Source organism: Ochotona princeps, chromosome 17, assembly GCF_030435755.1.
Source record: "Ochotona princeps isolate mOchPri1 chromosome 17, mOchPri1.hap1, whole genome shotgun sequence".
NCBI classification, from domain to species: domain Eukaryota; kingdom Metazoa; phylum Chordata; class Mammalia; order Lagomorpha; family Ochotonidae; genus Ochotona; species Ochotona princeps.
Window position 1 is genome coordinate 28,831,533 of NC_080848.1, and position 15,173 is coordinate 28,846,705.

A 15,173-nucleotide genomic window follows, 5' to 3' on the forward strand; every position below is an offset into this window, starting at 1 on the left:
AGGAGAGACAGAGAGGAAGATCCTCCATCTGATGATTCACTCCCCAAGCGAGTTGCAACGACCAGTGCTGTGCCGATCCGAAGCCGGGAACCAAGAACCTCTTCCGGGTCTCCCACGTGGGTGCAGGGTCCCAAAGCCTTGGGCCATCCTCAGCTGCTTTCCCAGGCCACAAGCAGGGAGCTGGATGGGAAGTGGAGCAGCCGGGACCAGAACCGGCGCCCATATGGGATCCCGGCGCATTCAAGGCGAGGACTTTAGCCGCTAGGCCACGCTGCCGGGCCCGAACACATGAGCTTATACACAGAAAATCCTGATCACTTCACCAGAAATAAACGAAACCTGTCAGAGCTAACCAATGAATCCAATAAAGGTGCAGGACACAAAATCAACACACAAAAACAAGTTGCATTTCCATACTTGGCCAGTAAAGCATCTGTAAAAGAATCCCATTTACAATCACATCAACAAGAACAAAATACTTAGAAATAAATGACTTAAACAAGAAAGTAAAGCTTTATACTCGGAAAACTATAAAACATTTATAAAATAAATTGAAGGCACGAATAAATGGAAAGATACACCATGCACACAAATTAGAGAAATTAGTAATATTAAATTGTCCATACTACCAAAGCTATCTACAGTTTCAATGTAATCTCTATGAAAAATCAAACAGTATTAATTTAGAAATAGAAAAGCAAACTAAAATTCACTGGTAACAGAGAAGATCCTGAATAGTCAAGTCATGTCAGAGCACTGGTTCAATCTTAGTGGTTCCATTTCCAATCCAGTTTCAGGTTAATTAGCATAGGAGGTGGCAGAGGATGGCTTGAACACTCAAGCCCCAACCACCCTAGGAGACCTAGCTAGAGTTCCTAGCTCCTGGCTTTGGCAGGGCCACCATCCTCAGCCATTGTGTTCATTTGGGGAGTAAAACAGAGAATGGAAGATCTCTTTCTGTCTCCTTTCTGCTATTCTCTTTGTGCTATTCTATTTCTCAAATAAATCAACCTTTTTAAAAAATATTTATTTATTTTTATTGGAAAGTCAGTTGTACAGAGAGGAAGAGAGACAGAAAGGAAGATCCTCTGTTGATTCACTCCCCAAGTGGCTGCAAAGGCCAGTGTTGAGCTGATCTAGTGCCAGGAGCCAGGAGCTTCTTTTGGGTCTCTCATGTGGGTGCAGAGTCCCAAACTTTGGGCCGTCCTCAACTGCTTTCCCAGGCCACAAGCAGGGAGCTGGATGGGAAGCGGAGCCTCAGGGATACAAACTGGAGCCCATATGGGATCCCAGAATCTGCAAGGCAAGGACTTTGGCCACTAGGCTACTATGCCAGGCCCTCAAATAAATAAATCTAAAAACAATTTTACAACACACAAAGGATCTGAACAGACATTTTTTCAAAGACAATACAAAAATGGTCAAAACGGAACCATGCCATGACATAGTAAGTTAAACCTCTGCCTGAGCTGCTGGTATTGCATATGAAAGGTCCTCTCTCCTTCTCTGTAAATCTGTCTTTCAAATAAAAATAAATCAATCTCTTAAAAATTGCCAACAGAGGAGCAGGTGTTTGTCACGGTAGCTAAAACAAAACTTAGAAGGAAACATTGGAATGCGTGAATTCAAGTCACAAATGTGCTCCTGATTCTAGGATCTGCAGACATGTGTCCTGGGAGGTGGCAGGAGTTGGCCCAAGCACTTGGGGTGTCTGCCCATGTGGCAGTTCCTGGCTACTAGCTTCAGCCTCACCCAGCCCCAGTTATTTTAGGCATATGGGGAGTGAATCAGCAAATCGAAGTATTTTCTCTCCCTCTGCCTTTCAAAGGAACAATTATTTAAAAAAGATTTAGGGCCTGGCACAATACCCGAACGGCTGAAAGTCCTCACCTTGAATGTTCTGGGATCCCATATGAGCGCTGATTCTTATCCCAGCAGCTCCACTTCCCATCCAGCTCCCTGCTTGTAGCCTGGAAAAGCAGTCGAGGATGACCCAAAGCCTTGGGATCCTGCACCCATGTGGGAGACCGGAAGAGGCTCCTGGTTCCTAGCTCCAGATTGGATCAACTCCAGCTGTTGAGGCCGACTGGGGAATGAATCATCAGACAAAAGATCCTCTCTGTCTCTCCTCATCTCTGTATATCTGACTTTCCAATAAAAATAAATAAATCTTTAAAAAAAGATGTTAAAAAAGGAAAAAAAAACAGATACATTAAAAGATGTTCAATATGACTAATCACCAGAGAAATGCAAACCAAATCAAAACAGCAATATGGTATCACCTTGAAAAAAAGATTTACTTACTTACTTGAAAGCCAGCTACAGAGAGAGAGGGATAGACAGAGAGAGGTTTCCCATCCACAAGCTCACTCCTCAGATGGCCAAAACAGCCAGTGCTGAGAAAGGCTGAAGCCATTGGGTTTCATCTAGGCCTACCACACGAGCTCAAGGAGCCAAGTGCTTGGGACACCTCTGGCTGCTTTCCCTGGCCAGTAGCAGGAGTTAGATGGGAAGCAGAGCAGCTGGAACACCAACAGGCACTCATGCAGGTTTACCCACTATGCCACAATGCTGGCCTTTATCTTTAAAAAATAATAATAACAAGCATTGGTGATGGCATAGAGGAAGAAGAACCTGTGTACACCATTGGTGGAAATTAGAACACCCACTAAGAAAAAACAACATGGAGTTTACACAAAAAATTGCAACTAGAGCCATTCTACGAACCCAGCGAGCTCTCTTGGGGATGTTTATCCAGAGGAATTAAAATCAGAATCTTGAAGAGGTACAGAGCCTGGGGTCTAAATGCCCTCCCCCACCAAGTCCATGTGCTGGAACTTAACCCTCAGTGTAGTGGCACTGAGAGGAGAGGGAAAAGGGATAAGCAGTGAGGACTGGAGGAACCAGCCTGGGCTCCATGCTTCTTTCTTTCCTCATGTGAGGACACAGCGTTTGCCCTCCTTCGGTCCATCCTGTTTTGTACAGAATATCCAGATGTTAGGTAACAAGAGTGTATGCAAAATTCGCAAGACAAAAGGTCTTGACACTCTCGCCACCCAAACCAAGAAGGGCCACTGTGTTAGGTGATGGATATGTTAACTCGCTTTATTGTAATGATCATTTCACAATGCCTATAAAATCATCAAGTGGTACACCTTAAGCATACAATTTTAAAACATAAAATCTCGGGTCCGGCGGCATGGCCTAGCAGCTATAGTCCTTGCCTTGAATGCGCTGGGATCCCATACGGGCGCCAATTCTAATCCTGGCCGCCCCACTTCCCATCCAGCTCCCTGCCTGTGGCCTGGGAAAGCAGTTGAGGACAGCCCAATGCTTTGGGATCCTGCACCCGTGTGGGAGACCTGGAGGAAGTTCCTGGCTCCTGGCTTTGGATCGGCACAGCACCCGCTGTTGCACTCACTTGGGGAGTGAATCATCGGACAGAAGATCTTCCTCTCTATCTCTCCTCTCTGTATATCTGACTTTGTAATAAAAATAAATAAATCTTTAAAAAAAAACATAAAATCTCACAAGACCCAGGAATAAAAACAGATAGCAGGGCAGGTGTCTGGCACAGGAGTGAAGGCACTGTTTGGAATTCTCACATCAGAGAGCCTGGATCAAATCTCACTCCTGTCCTCTGAATCAGCATCCAGCACACCCCAGAAGGCAGCAGGTGACAGCTCAAGAGCTTGTGCCCCTACCACCCTGGCCAAGCCGCTGATGCTGCAGGCATTTGGGGAGTGAGCCAGCAGATGGACGATCGATTCTCTGTCTTTCTGTTTCACTTCCTCTCTTTGCCTATCAAGTAAAAATAATTTTAAAAGACCAGAATGCTATTCTAAAAACATATACAATGTGAAAGAACAGGAGCACTAATTTTATTGGCAGCAAACATGGATTTTCTTTCATCATTTCCACCTTTAGGAATAAATGAAGGTTTTTGCTCTAAAAATTGTGCAGATTCTTTTCTTTATCCTTTTAATTTTACAAAGTTTCTTTTTCAAATGATGAAACAAAACTGATCTCAAGGGGAAAAAGCCAAACATCACATTTTCAGATGTGCGTGATCTGATTAACTACTAACCTGCACATGGACACACTAGTGTCCAGTTTCTGTAATTATTTAGAGTTTTCTTTTTCTCTCCACAATTAACATTAGTTTATTGCTTGTATTCCTGCTACTTGTAAGAGCAAAGAGTTATACCAGCCTAAATGTCAAGTGATTTATAGTGTTACTTAAATAAATCATGGCTACTTACCAAACTGTATGTGTGGTGTAATCCAAGTCTTATAAAAAATTAATTACACCTCTGCAGGGATCCACAGCAAGGAATGCCCAGGAGTTGTCTGGGAGGTAGGAGGGAGTGTTCTTTGTTTTACTTTGGTTATGGTTTTCTTTGTCTCATTTGTAAATTTTCCTGTAATAAATATGCACTGTTATTCTAATAAGGAAAATATAAACAAGGATACTCATGATGAGAGATAGCTAACATTGAACATTTGCTATATGCTAATGTTCAAAATACTTGCTATAAGCTTTCTTACTGACTACAATAATGTAATACGGGCATTATTATCCACTTTTCAAGCAAACTTCTTCTTGGGAAGGTTTATAGAGAATGGTAGGGACAGTGTACTTCCCATGTCCGTCTCACTCACCTCCTGTTGCTGACCCCCTATTGCAGTAGGGCGTGTTTCCTTGTCTGCAGCCCACACCTCTCTCAGATTTCCTTATCGTTTACCTGATGCTCCCCTCTGTTTCAGATCCTACCAATGACCTCACATGTCACCAGATATCATCAGGCTCCTCCTGAATGTGACAGATTCTCAGACTCTCCTTGTTGGTGAAGGCCTTGACAGTTTCCAAGGGCATTGGCCAAGCATTTTGTGCAATGCCTCTGCCCTGCGATTCTTGACGTATTTCTTATGATCAGGCTGGAGTCATGGGTTTTGAGAAGGAAACACACAAAAGTGAAGTGCCACACGGTCCTCATCTCATATGACAAGCATACATCATCAGGACGCCATCACTAACGATGATCACTTTGACTACTTTCACCAGGTGCCCACTGTAAAGTGATTGGCACACATACTTCCATGTGTTGTGGTAGCTGGAAGGAATTTGCAGTGCACGGCCTGTGATTCAGGAGTGTGGTGTGACACACAGAATGTGTTCCTAAATATTGAGAACTCTTTACAGAATCATCCTTCCTCCACCATGACTTTATTTACTCAATGATTTGTTTATATCGTTGCAACCTCATGGATATTTATTTTATACTTCGGGTTGTAATCTATTAGGATGTTATCATGTTGCTAAAACTGTTCCAGCATTGGCTGGTAGGGGCGCTCTCTGCCGGTTGCTATGTTCCTTTTATATGACACAGGCCCTTCCACATTTCAAAAATGAGAAAATTGAGGTTAAAGGGAGTAAATAAAGCTCACAGATCCCACCGCTAGGGGGTTTGGGTCTCTTTCCAGCTTCTAGATAAGCAGCAGGATTTTATTATCTGCTGCCTCCACTAAATACAATCACACTCACACACACACACGGGTTTAGGGCCTCAGTTTGCAATTTTTCCAATTTATTTTAATCCACAATCGCTGGTGATGGTTCTCCTTTTGTACTTCTGTGTGCGGGCATTTAGATCCCCCCACCCAAATCCCTGTTGGTGAATTCTTCATTTGTTCTATTTTAATGTTAGACATTCTGGCAATTCTAAACTTTTGCTAATTAACCCAACACAGAAAAGAAATAATTATCTACAAAAACAAGTTAAAAGATAGGGGCTAGCATTACGGCACATCTGGTTAAACCAGTGCCTGTAGCACTGGTATTCCATATGGGCACTGATTTGAGTCCTGGCTGTTCTACTTTGGAACCAGCTTACACTAACGTGCCTGGAACTATGGCAGAAGATGGCCCAAGTACTTGGGCCTCTGGACCCATGTGGCAGGCTTGATGAAACCCCTCTATCTCCTGGCTTAAGCCTAATCCAGCCCTAGCTGTTTTAACAATTTGGGGAGTGAACCAGCAAATGGAAGATTAAGTCCCCCTCCCCCTCCACTGGCTCTGTCTTCTCCTCTCTTTCTGTAACTATGACTTCCAAATAAATTGTTTTAAGGATTTATCTTATTTTTATTTGAAAGGTAGAGTTACAGAGAGAAGGACAGACAGAGATCTTCCATTCACTGGCTCACTCCTCAAATGGCTGCAACAGCCAGATCTGAGCCAATCCAAAGCCAGGGGTGTGGAGTTTCTTCTGGGTTTCCCACATGGGTGCAGGAGCCTTGAGTAATCCCCCCATGCTTTCTCAGGCCATAAGCAGGGAGTTGGATCAGAAGTGAAGCAACCAGGACACAAGCCAGCACCTGTAGGCTTATAATCTTGTTTTTTTTGTCAACAGAGTTGCAACATCTTGAAAAGATTCACAGAAATGCCTTCAGGCAGCTGAAGATTCTGAAAGCTCCTCACAGAGAATGAAAAATACAAATGCTTTACAAACAGCAGCTACCAATGTGAATTGTCAATTTGTCCACATTGTTGTTCAACCTGGTTTGGGGGGGAACTGACACCTGCTCTAGTTACACAGTCTAGGCAGCCTGAATATACTAGGGGCACCTGCCACTTTCACTGAGCACTACAGACAAGAAAGCAGTGTCCTCAAAGGGAGTCCCAGCTGCTGTCCAGCACCATTTGCCCTTCACTCCACTTCTGGGCCTCAGCCATGCCTGGTTATTTTCAGGTCTTTGTTCTCAGCCCAGCCAGGAGACTCCTGTGTCAGCCTGCACAGCAGGGGCTCTCTGGGTGTGCTGCCTGACTTGAGTGTTTTCCACCCCCCTGTGCCTGTTTTTCACAGTAACAGGTATCTGTGCTCAAGAGACAAGAAAGCCCAGGCAGCAAGGTGAAGGGGCCAAGTGAGAAGCAGGGTCAGGAAAGCCAGCACCTGAGCCACTGCTCTCAATGCTGCATTCCTTCCAGATGCCAGTGCTGCATCCTGTGTCTTCTCTGATCTCTATGTAGGGAACACTCACCCAACATCGTGTTTGCCTCTGGCCAGGCCTGGCTTGGTCTTCCAAGGCACCTCTTCAAAGCCAGCTGTCTCTCTGCATCTGCTAATAAAAGAGAAAGCAATTGTGAGCTGAGAGCCGAGCTTCTATGACAACAGCAGCAAGACCAGAACCAGTCCAGGGAAGAGGACACCCCAGGGTGTCCGAGAACACAGCATCAGAGAGCACAGAGCTGCTTTACTAAACTCAGCACTGGCGAGGGTGTGTGGCACACTGTTGAAGAACTGCCTCCCATATTGCAGTGATCTGCTCTTGATTCCTGCTTCCTGCTCATGCAGACCCTAAGAAGCAACAGGTGATGGTTCAGGTCACTGGATTCTTGCCACCCATGTGGGAGACGCAGATTGAGTTCCAGACTCCATCAGTCAGGCCAACCCCAGGCGCTGCAGTCAACTGAGAAGTGCACCAATGGATAGAAGGTCTTTGACTCCCTTCTCTGTCACTCTCCCTTCAAAAAAAGGTAAATAAATTTCAAAAAATAAAACAGTAGGGCAAGAGGCCTGGATCTAAGCAATTGCCAGGGAGAGGTCTACCCTGCCTCACAGTCTAAGGATGAACATGGAAAATGAAGCGTGGATGGCCCCAAAGGGACCAGGTGAGTGGTGTGAGTGGCAGAGGGGAAGTAGCACTCAAAGGGGTTCTCTTCCCCTGCCCACCCCCCTTCTCCCACACGTTCCTGGCCAATCAATCCACTTCCTTTAGGTGATATAATTTTAAACTTACCCACTATACAGATCAGCTCCAGAAAAGCCTAGGCCAGTTGTAGACCAGCCCCTTCTCCAGTGTACAGATGAGTTACTCAGCAAAGCTCTTCCAGCTGTTTACAAATGCAGTTGTTACAGAAGCATCCGCAGGCAGACTCACATCAGCAACAGTATCTGCCTGTCTCTAACACACAGATACCAAGCTGAGTGCTTTTGTTATGCACTTTTTCACCCATAAGCACCCAGTGAGGTGGGTGGGTGGTCTCTAGATGTGAAGGTCCCAACAGATTATGTTCTGATTCCAGAACATTCACTCTAATCCTCATACACCAATGGCTAACATGATGTGGCTCCAAGAATCATCTCAGAACTTTCTAGAAGTGCACGTGCTTAGCTACATCTCCCAGACCTGCTGAACTCAAACTGTGCAAGGAGCCCAGAAGTGAGCCCCCGATGGCTCCCTCACATGCCCAAGTTGAAGCACGCTGCCCTACACTCCATCTCCCATTCAAAGACCAAGACAAGTGCAAGTAGTGGCATTTTCTCTCATAGTTGGATACTCAGGACAGTAGGCAAAGTCCATCTGTATAGAACACAGTGGAGTCTCAGATCCAGTTGTCATGAAAGCTTTGTGAAAAAGAAAGTGTGGAGATGACCAGTAAGGAGAGAGGCAGGTGCAACCATCACAGTGTGCCAGGGACACAACCAGCACCGTTGGCAGCTGGACCAGCACTGTTGGCAGCTGGATGGACGCACTTATACTGTGAATCTGACAGGTGTCCAAGGAGGAGCCACAGGCTTTGGTCCACGTGGCTCTCAAGCATGAGAAAGTGGACCTATCAGCTCAGTGCACATCACAAAGCTGCCAGGGGTGACAGATATGGGAAAAAAACAGAACGGAGGTTCAAAATGATCTCGACTGGCCAGAGTGCAGGTCATAGTCACTGTATCCTGTCGCACATTTGAGGGACTCAGCAGGAACCACACTCCAGCCTGCACTCCACTGACTTCCACCCAGAACAGGAACCTTTTCTTCCTTTTTTTTAAAAAAAAATTGAAATGTTTAAAGATGTGTAAAAAAAAATAGTGGTGCATATACACTGGGCACTATCTGCGGCTTTAATACATGTTTGCATGGTGTAATGTTCAATCAGGGCCTGGCACAGTGGCCTAGCAGCTGAAGTCCTCACCTTGCACACACTGGGACTCCACGTGGGCGCCAGTTCTAATCCCAGCAGCCCTGCTTCCCATCCAGTTTCCTGCTTGTGGCCTGGGAAAGCAGTCAAGGACAGCTCAAAGTCTTGGGACCCTGCACCCATGCGAGAGACCCAGAAGAAGCTCCTGGCTCCTGGCTTCGGATTGGTGCAGCTCCAGCCGTTGCGGAGAGTAAATCATCAGACGGAAGCTCTTCCTCTGTCTCTCCTCCTCTCTGTACATTTGACTTATCAATAAAAATAAATAATTATTTTTTAAAAATGTACAATCAGGTTAAGTGTATCTAGCTCTTCCTTTAACATTCCTTATGTTGAAAATATCCAAAATCCTATCTTCTAGGCTTTTTTTTTTTACAGAGAAATACAAAGTGCATTAACATTACCTATAGTCAATCTATTATGCAACAGAACTTTGTTAAAAAAAATTTGTTTATTTTAAAGGCAGAATTACAGAAAGAATCTCCTATCTACTGGATCACTCCCTAGATAACTGCAATAGTTAGGGCTGGGCCAGGCTGATTCCAGGAGCCAGGCCCTTCATCCAGGATCCCATGTGGGTGCAGGGGTCCAAGGACTTGACCCATCTGCAATTGTTTTCCCAGGGGATCAGAAGTAGAGCAGTCAAAACTTGAACCAACACCCAAATGGTATGCTGGTCCTGCAGGTGGTGGCTTAGCTAACTGTGCCACAGCACCAGCCCCAAGAACTTCTTACCCCTACCTACCTATAATTTAGCTGGTAACCAGCCTTTCCTCACCCTTCACTCCCCTATTCCCTCTCCACCCTTCTTACAATCATCATAATAGTTTCAACTTTCAAAAATCACTTTTAAAAAAATATATTTTAGTTTATTTTATTGGAAAGGCAGACACACACAGAGAAGGAGATACAGAGAGAGAAAGAACTTTCATCTGTTGGTTCACTCCCCAAATGGCCACAACAGCCGGAGTTGAGCCCATCTGAAGCCAGGAGCCAGGAACTACTCCCAGGTCTTCCATGCAGATGCAGGGTCCCAAGGCTCTGGGCCAGCCTCAACTGCATTCCCAGGCCACAAGCAGGGAGCTGGAAGGGAAGCAGAGTAGCCAGGACAGCAACTGGCACCCACACAGGATCCTGGCAGATGCAAGGTGAGGACTTTAGCCACTAGGCTATTGTGCCAGGCCCTCAAGAATCACTTTTATTTTAAACTTCACTTATGTGTGAAGTCATGTGATGCTTGTCTTTTTGTGCCTGGCTTACTTCACTTAATGCAATGATGTCCAGTTCCACCCATGTTGTTGAGAACATGACAGCATGTTTTTTTACAGCTCGGTGGTATTCCATGTGCTCACACCCCACATTTTCTTTGTCCTTTTGTCAGTGGATGGATATGTAGGTTGTTTCCATTATTTTTGAGAACAGTGCAACAGTAAGCACAGGAGTGCAGTTGTCTCTTCAACACACCAATGTCATTCTTTTGGATGTGTGCCCAGGAGTGGAGATGCTGGATCATGTGGTGGTCCCATGGTTACTTTTTTTTTTAAAGACCCTCCCTGCCGTTTCCCGTAACCAGATAAGTGTTCTGACACACGGACTTGTCATAACAGCTGTGCAGCCAACAAGCTGCCTCTGTCCCCTGCCTGCTTATCATACTGGGGAAAGCCAGGCCGCTCCCCCTGGCAGGTGAGGATGTGGGCCCAGCCTCCACAGCAGATGTGCCAGGTGGGCAGCGCAAGGTCAGGGACCCTCTGTGGTCCTTGTTCCACTCCCCCATGTGCAAAGCGCAGTGTCCTGTGTGCCCGTACCCATGAGTCACCCAACAGAGATTCACAGAGAACCTGCCACAACCAGCCTCTGCTCTAGCAGCAAAGGAAAAAAAGGAAACAAAACTGTTCTCACAGACCCGTGAGGAGACACAATACACACCTAAGTGATTAGGGCAGCCAGAGCATGCCAGGTGCTAAAGTCAGGACCTCAGATGGAGAGTGGAGGAGGGAGCAGAGGGTGAGACGCTAAGTCATGCAAGAGCCATGAAGAGCTGAGGACACCAGAACTAAGGAAAGGAGGATGGTGGTGCCTCAGAAGGGGCGGTGCCAGGCCCCATGGCCTCCTTGCCAGGGACACTTCATTCTTCTTTGTTCCTCCACTCCCTGCCCTGAGCCTGCCCTGGGCTCTCTCAGACTCAGTTTTCTCTGACTACGAATGGGAGGGAAGGGAAATTATTAGGCTGGGCCAGGTTGCAGCGAGGAAGCAGTGCCTTTGTGTGATGGGGAGCAGACTTCTATGCAAGACCAGAGTCTGATCTTCATGGCACTGCAGGGGGACTTGGCAGCAAGCAGGGCCCTCTCCCATGAGGCCTGAAGGAGGGACCCCAAGACAGGTGAGTCTCCACGAGGGAGTGGTGGGTCCAGGGAGGTCTGGAACACAGGTGCTTATTGTTCAGGGGTCCATGAAAGGGCACTGAGCATCTTGCGGATCAGGATGCAAGACTAGAGAAGGGTCCTGAGGATAAGCCGCACTGAAACCACAAACCAGCCTGAGGCTCAGCCTTGACATCAGCAAAGTCAAGGCTGGGGAGGAGCTGGGCTCTGTTCAGAGACATAACACCGCTTCTGTCTCCTGCTCTGGGACGACAACTCTTTCTAAGCTGCTCCCCCTGTAAATTGATCCGAGAGAGGACTAGCAACCACAGAGGGCCCCCTCCGGGACTCCCAGCCCCATGGCAGGTTCCCTCTTTGCCCTGCTGAGGTGGCTGGAGGAGACAGGGCCTGGCAGGGTGTCAAGGGCTGGGGCAGGTGACATGACCCCCAAGGAGGACACGCACATGCACACACCATGACCACTACCCAGCTCTGGACTCGGCCCCTGTCCCCACCAATGCAGCCAGGTCAGCTCATATTCCAGGCTTGGGACTTCAGAGAAGGGCCTCCGAGGAGTTAGGCCCTCTCCTCCCCAACCCAGTCCCCTCCCCTCCTTAACCTGTCCTCCCAGCAGAGCTCACCCATTTTCCAAAGCCAGGGACAGTGGCCCCCTGCCCACGCAGCCCTGGAGCTGGGGAAGGCTGCCCGTCTTGTCAGGGTGGCTCTCTTAGGAGGTCCTTGCCTCACAACCCTCTCACAGCAACCTGAGCAAGCTCTCTGCAGCAAGAACCAATGTCTGACCCAAATCCCTGGCCCAGCAGCCTGGTGTCTGCAGAGGGGTTTCACAGAGCTACAGCAGCCTAGGAGTGAAGGGAGAAGATGCTTTGGGGACAGGCGAGGAGGGGGACAGCCTACCTGATGGCCACCTCCAGGAGGACTCATTATGCATAATCCACAGCTTTCTGGGACAACCTGGGAAGGGGGATAGGCATTCTTGCCTGGGACCCCACAGAGCTCCAGCCAGAAGGAGGGGGGAGGGGCGCCGGACTGGACAGGTGGCAAGCACCCTGCCCCCATTCACTGTTACCAAGGAAGCGGGGCGGCGGTTAGAGCTACAGACAGGGTTTTCTTTCGCCCTTCACAAGTCTGTTACAGTAGGGAAACTTGAGGGTCCAAGACGCACAGCTCAAGTTGCAGTTGGGATCCGAGCCCAGGTGTCTCTGGTTGCTCCCACTTCCCTGCACGTTATTTCCCGGCAGCAGGACCTCGCCAAGCAGGGGAGTGGAGACGCGGAGAGCGGGCGGGACCCCGGAGGGATGCAGCCAGGCCGGCGGGCGCCCTGCCTTAAATCCGGCTCCTGGCCGGAACTCAAGACCCAGACTCCTGGTTTGGCCGACTCTAGATCCCCACCTACTGGTAGGAGAGAGCCGCTGCCCGCACGGCTCCCAGGAGCCCGGGTTGCAGCCGGCAGCTCCTCGGCCGCGGTCGGAGCTGCAAGCAACGCCCGCCCCTCCCTGGGCGTGAGCTCCTTGCAGGAGGCCCTTCGGCGCGTGCGCAGTGCGGTGCCTTCCCTTTGGCTCTCCCTTCAGCGGCTCAGCCTCAGATGCCCCACCAGCCCCTGGGCCTGACTCCCAGTGGTGTCCGAGGACAGGAGGAGCCATCATCCTCTAGCAGGACCTGGCAGAGGGGAATGGCACACCAGGTCACCCTCAGAATCCCCTGGGCTGCTTCATAGGGGAAGCGCCTCCTCCGAGGGGCGGGAAACTGCGCAGATCTTCAAGGCTCTGCTTGTAACTCAAGCAGCAACTCATGGCACTCCTCAAAACAATTCGGAGAGCCGGGTGCTACAGTCTCCCGGGGGAAGAGTGATGGGACAGGGGGTGGGAGACTTACCCGAGCTCACTGGGTCACAGACTACTGAGCCTAAAGCCAGGTGCCTGGCACCTGGACTCCCGAGGCCCGGGAACCAATGGGAGATCCCTGGAGAAAAAAACAAACAAACAAAAAAAAAAACCCTTGTGCTGAGTTCTGCCGGGAAGCAGGAAAGGTTTCTGCAGGCAGGAGACACAGACCCTTGCAGCTGTCCAGGGTCGTACAGTCCTGGGACGGGAAAAGCCCGTGGAAGTTGCTCACTGAGTGTGAATCTGACCCAAGAGCAGTAGAAACTTTCCCGGCAGGAATGTTCTCTGCTACACAGGAAATACTAGAAAGCTGATGCAAGGAGTGTCCCCACCTCCCACCAAGGGTCCCAGGGACCTTGCCTTGGCCTGGGACAATGGGAAGTAAGGGTGTGGCTGCCAAGGCCAGACCTTGCAGACCATCTAGGGAACAGAAAATCACTCAGTACAACTGGAAAGCAGACTTTGAGGGCAGCCTTGGGGGGGGGGAGGGGGCTGGAAACTTCTAGAGGCCAGTCCTCAGACAGGACACACACAGTTTCTCCTGGAAGAGGAGGTCCCCTTGGCTGGGCCTGAGACCCAAGCCCCCTGAGCTCTCTGCAGCCTGGGGCAGGGATTCCCTGTGTGTGTGTGGAGGGGGATGGATCCTGGAGGGTCAGGTGGGAGCCCTATCTCTGGTGGGTGCAATTCATTCATTCACTCCTTCGACACACATTCTCCCCCTACCCCCAGCCCGCGTATTAAGCAGTGCTAGCTTTGGGGACCCAGCCATGAGTAAAATGAACATTTTACCCCCGCCCCTTGAGCAGAGGGAGTATATGATGTAGGAGACAGAAACGTTAAACCAACGCGCAGGCCTGGGGATGCGGCATGAGGGAGCCCCACAGCCCTGCAGTGACTGGCCTGGCTTCTGCGTGGAAACCTGTATGCATCAGTGTGTGTCTGTGCTGTGCATGCCTGTGTGTGCTTCCGTGGGGCTGTGAGTGCTGTGTGGAGGTAGGGAGGCTGTCTGTGGGTAGGTGCCCAGCTGCCCATGCCCAGTGTGGGGATGAAAGTGTGTGTGGGGGGGTGACCTACTGGGTAGTGTGTCCAGAATCCAGAGGTTTCCCAGGACACAAGATAGAAGCCCCCAAATCAGACCTGTTGTGGGCGGGTCCCAAAATTTGGGGCTGGAGGGGGGCTGCACACAGCCTAGGAGGACTGAGGAGTTAGTCCAGAGCCAACCGGAAGCCAGTCCCCGGAGGCTGCACAGGACTCCGAGGCCTAGCGGCTGTGGACAGGAGCCCTTGAGGCTCCAGGAAAGAACCCGCAGCGCCCGTGGTTAGACAGACAGACTCTGATGTGGCTCCTGTGATCTCGGCCACTCTGCGGCATAGGTGTTCTCTACGGAATGCAGGCAAGCACCCCACACACACACACTGCCCGCCTAGCCCTGAGAACTGAGCAAGAACACGGATGCAGCGTTAGGCGCCTCCTGAGGGACAGCTCCTTGCCAGGAGGGCAAGGACAACCTGCTCTTTCCAGGAGGAAAGTTACATCATGACAGAATGAGCTGTCTTCCGGGCTAAACGCGTGCCGGGTGCCACCTCAGGTCGCAGGCCTGTTCCCCTTCCTGCCTCGCCAGGGATCCTGGCACACCCGGCTGGTGGCCCTTCCCTAGCTCGCAAGGACGCAGCCTCTCTCTGCTGGGGACATCCAGGGCCCCGCCGCTCAGGGCGCTTGGGCCAGCGCCTTCGCCCTTTTCCAGCGGCCAGGCTGATTCTCCCCCATCATCACTTCATCAGCGGCCGTTGCCCAACAAGCACCCCGGCCCAGGAGACTGAGAAGGAGCCGCAGGGGAGCGGGAAGGCGGGTTTGCGAAGCAGGACTCTTGGGCACTTGCGGTTCCCGCAAGCTTGGCGCCTTTAGAACTGTGGCACGGCGCGGTCAGCGGGCTCCGCCCTC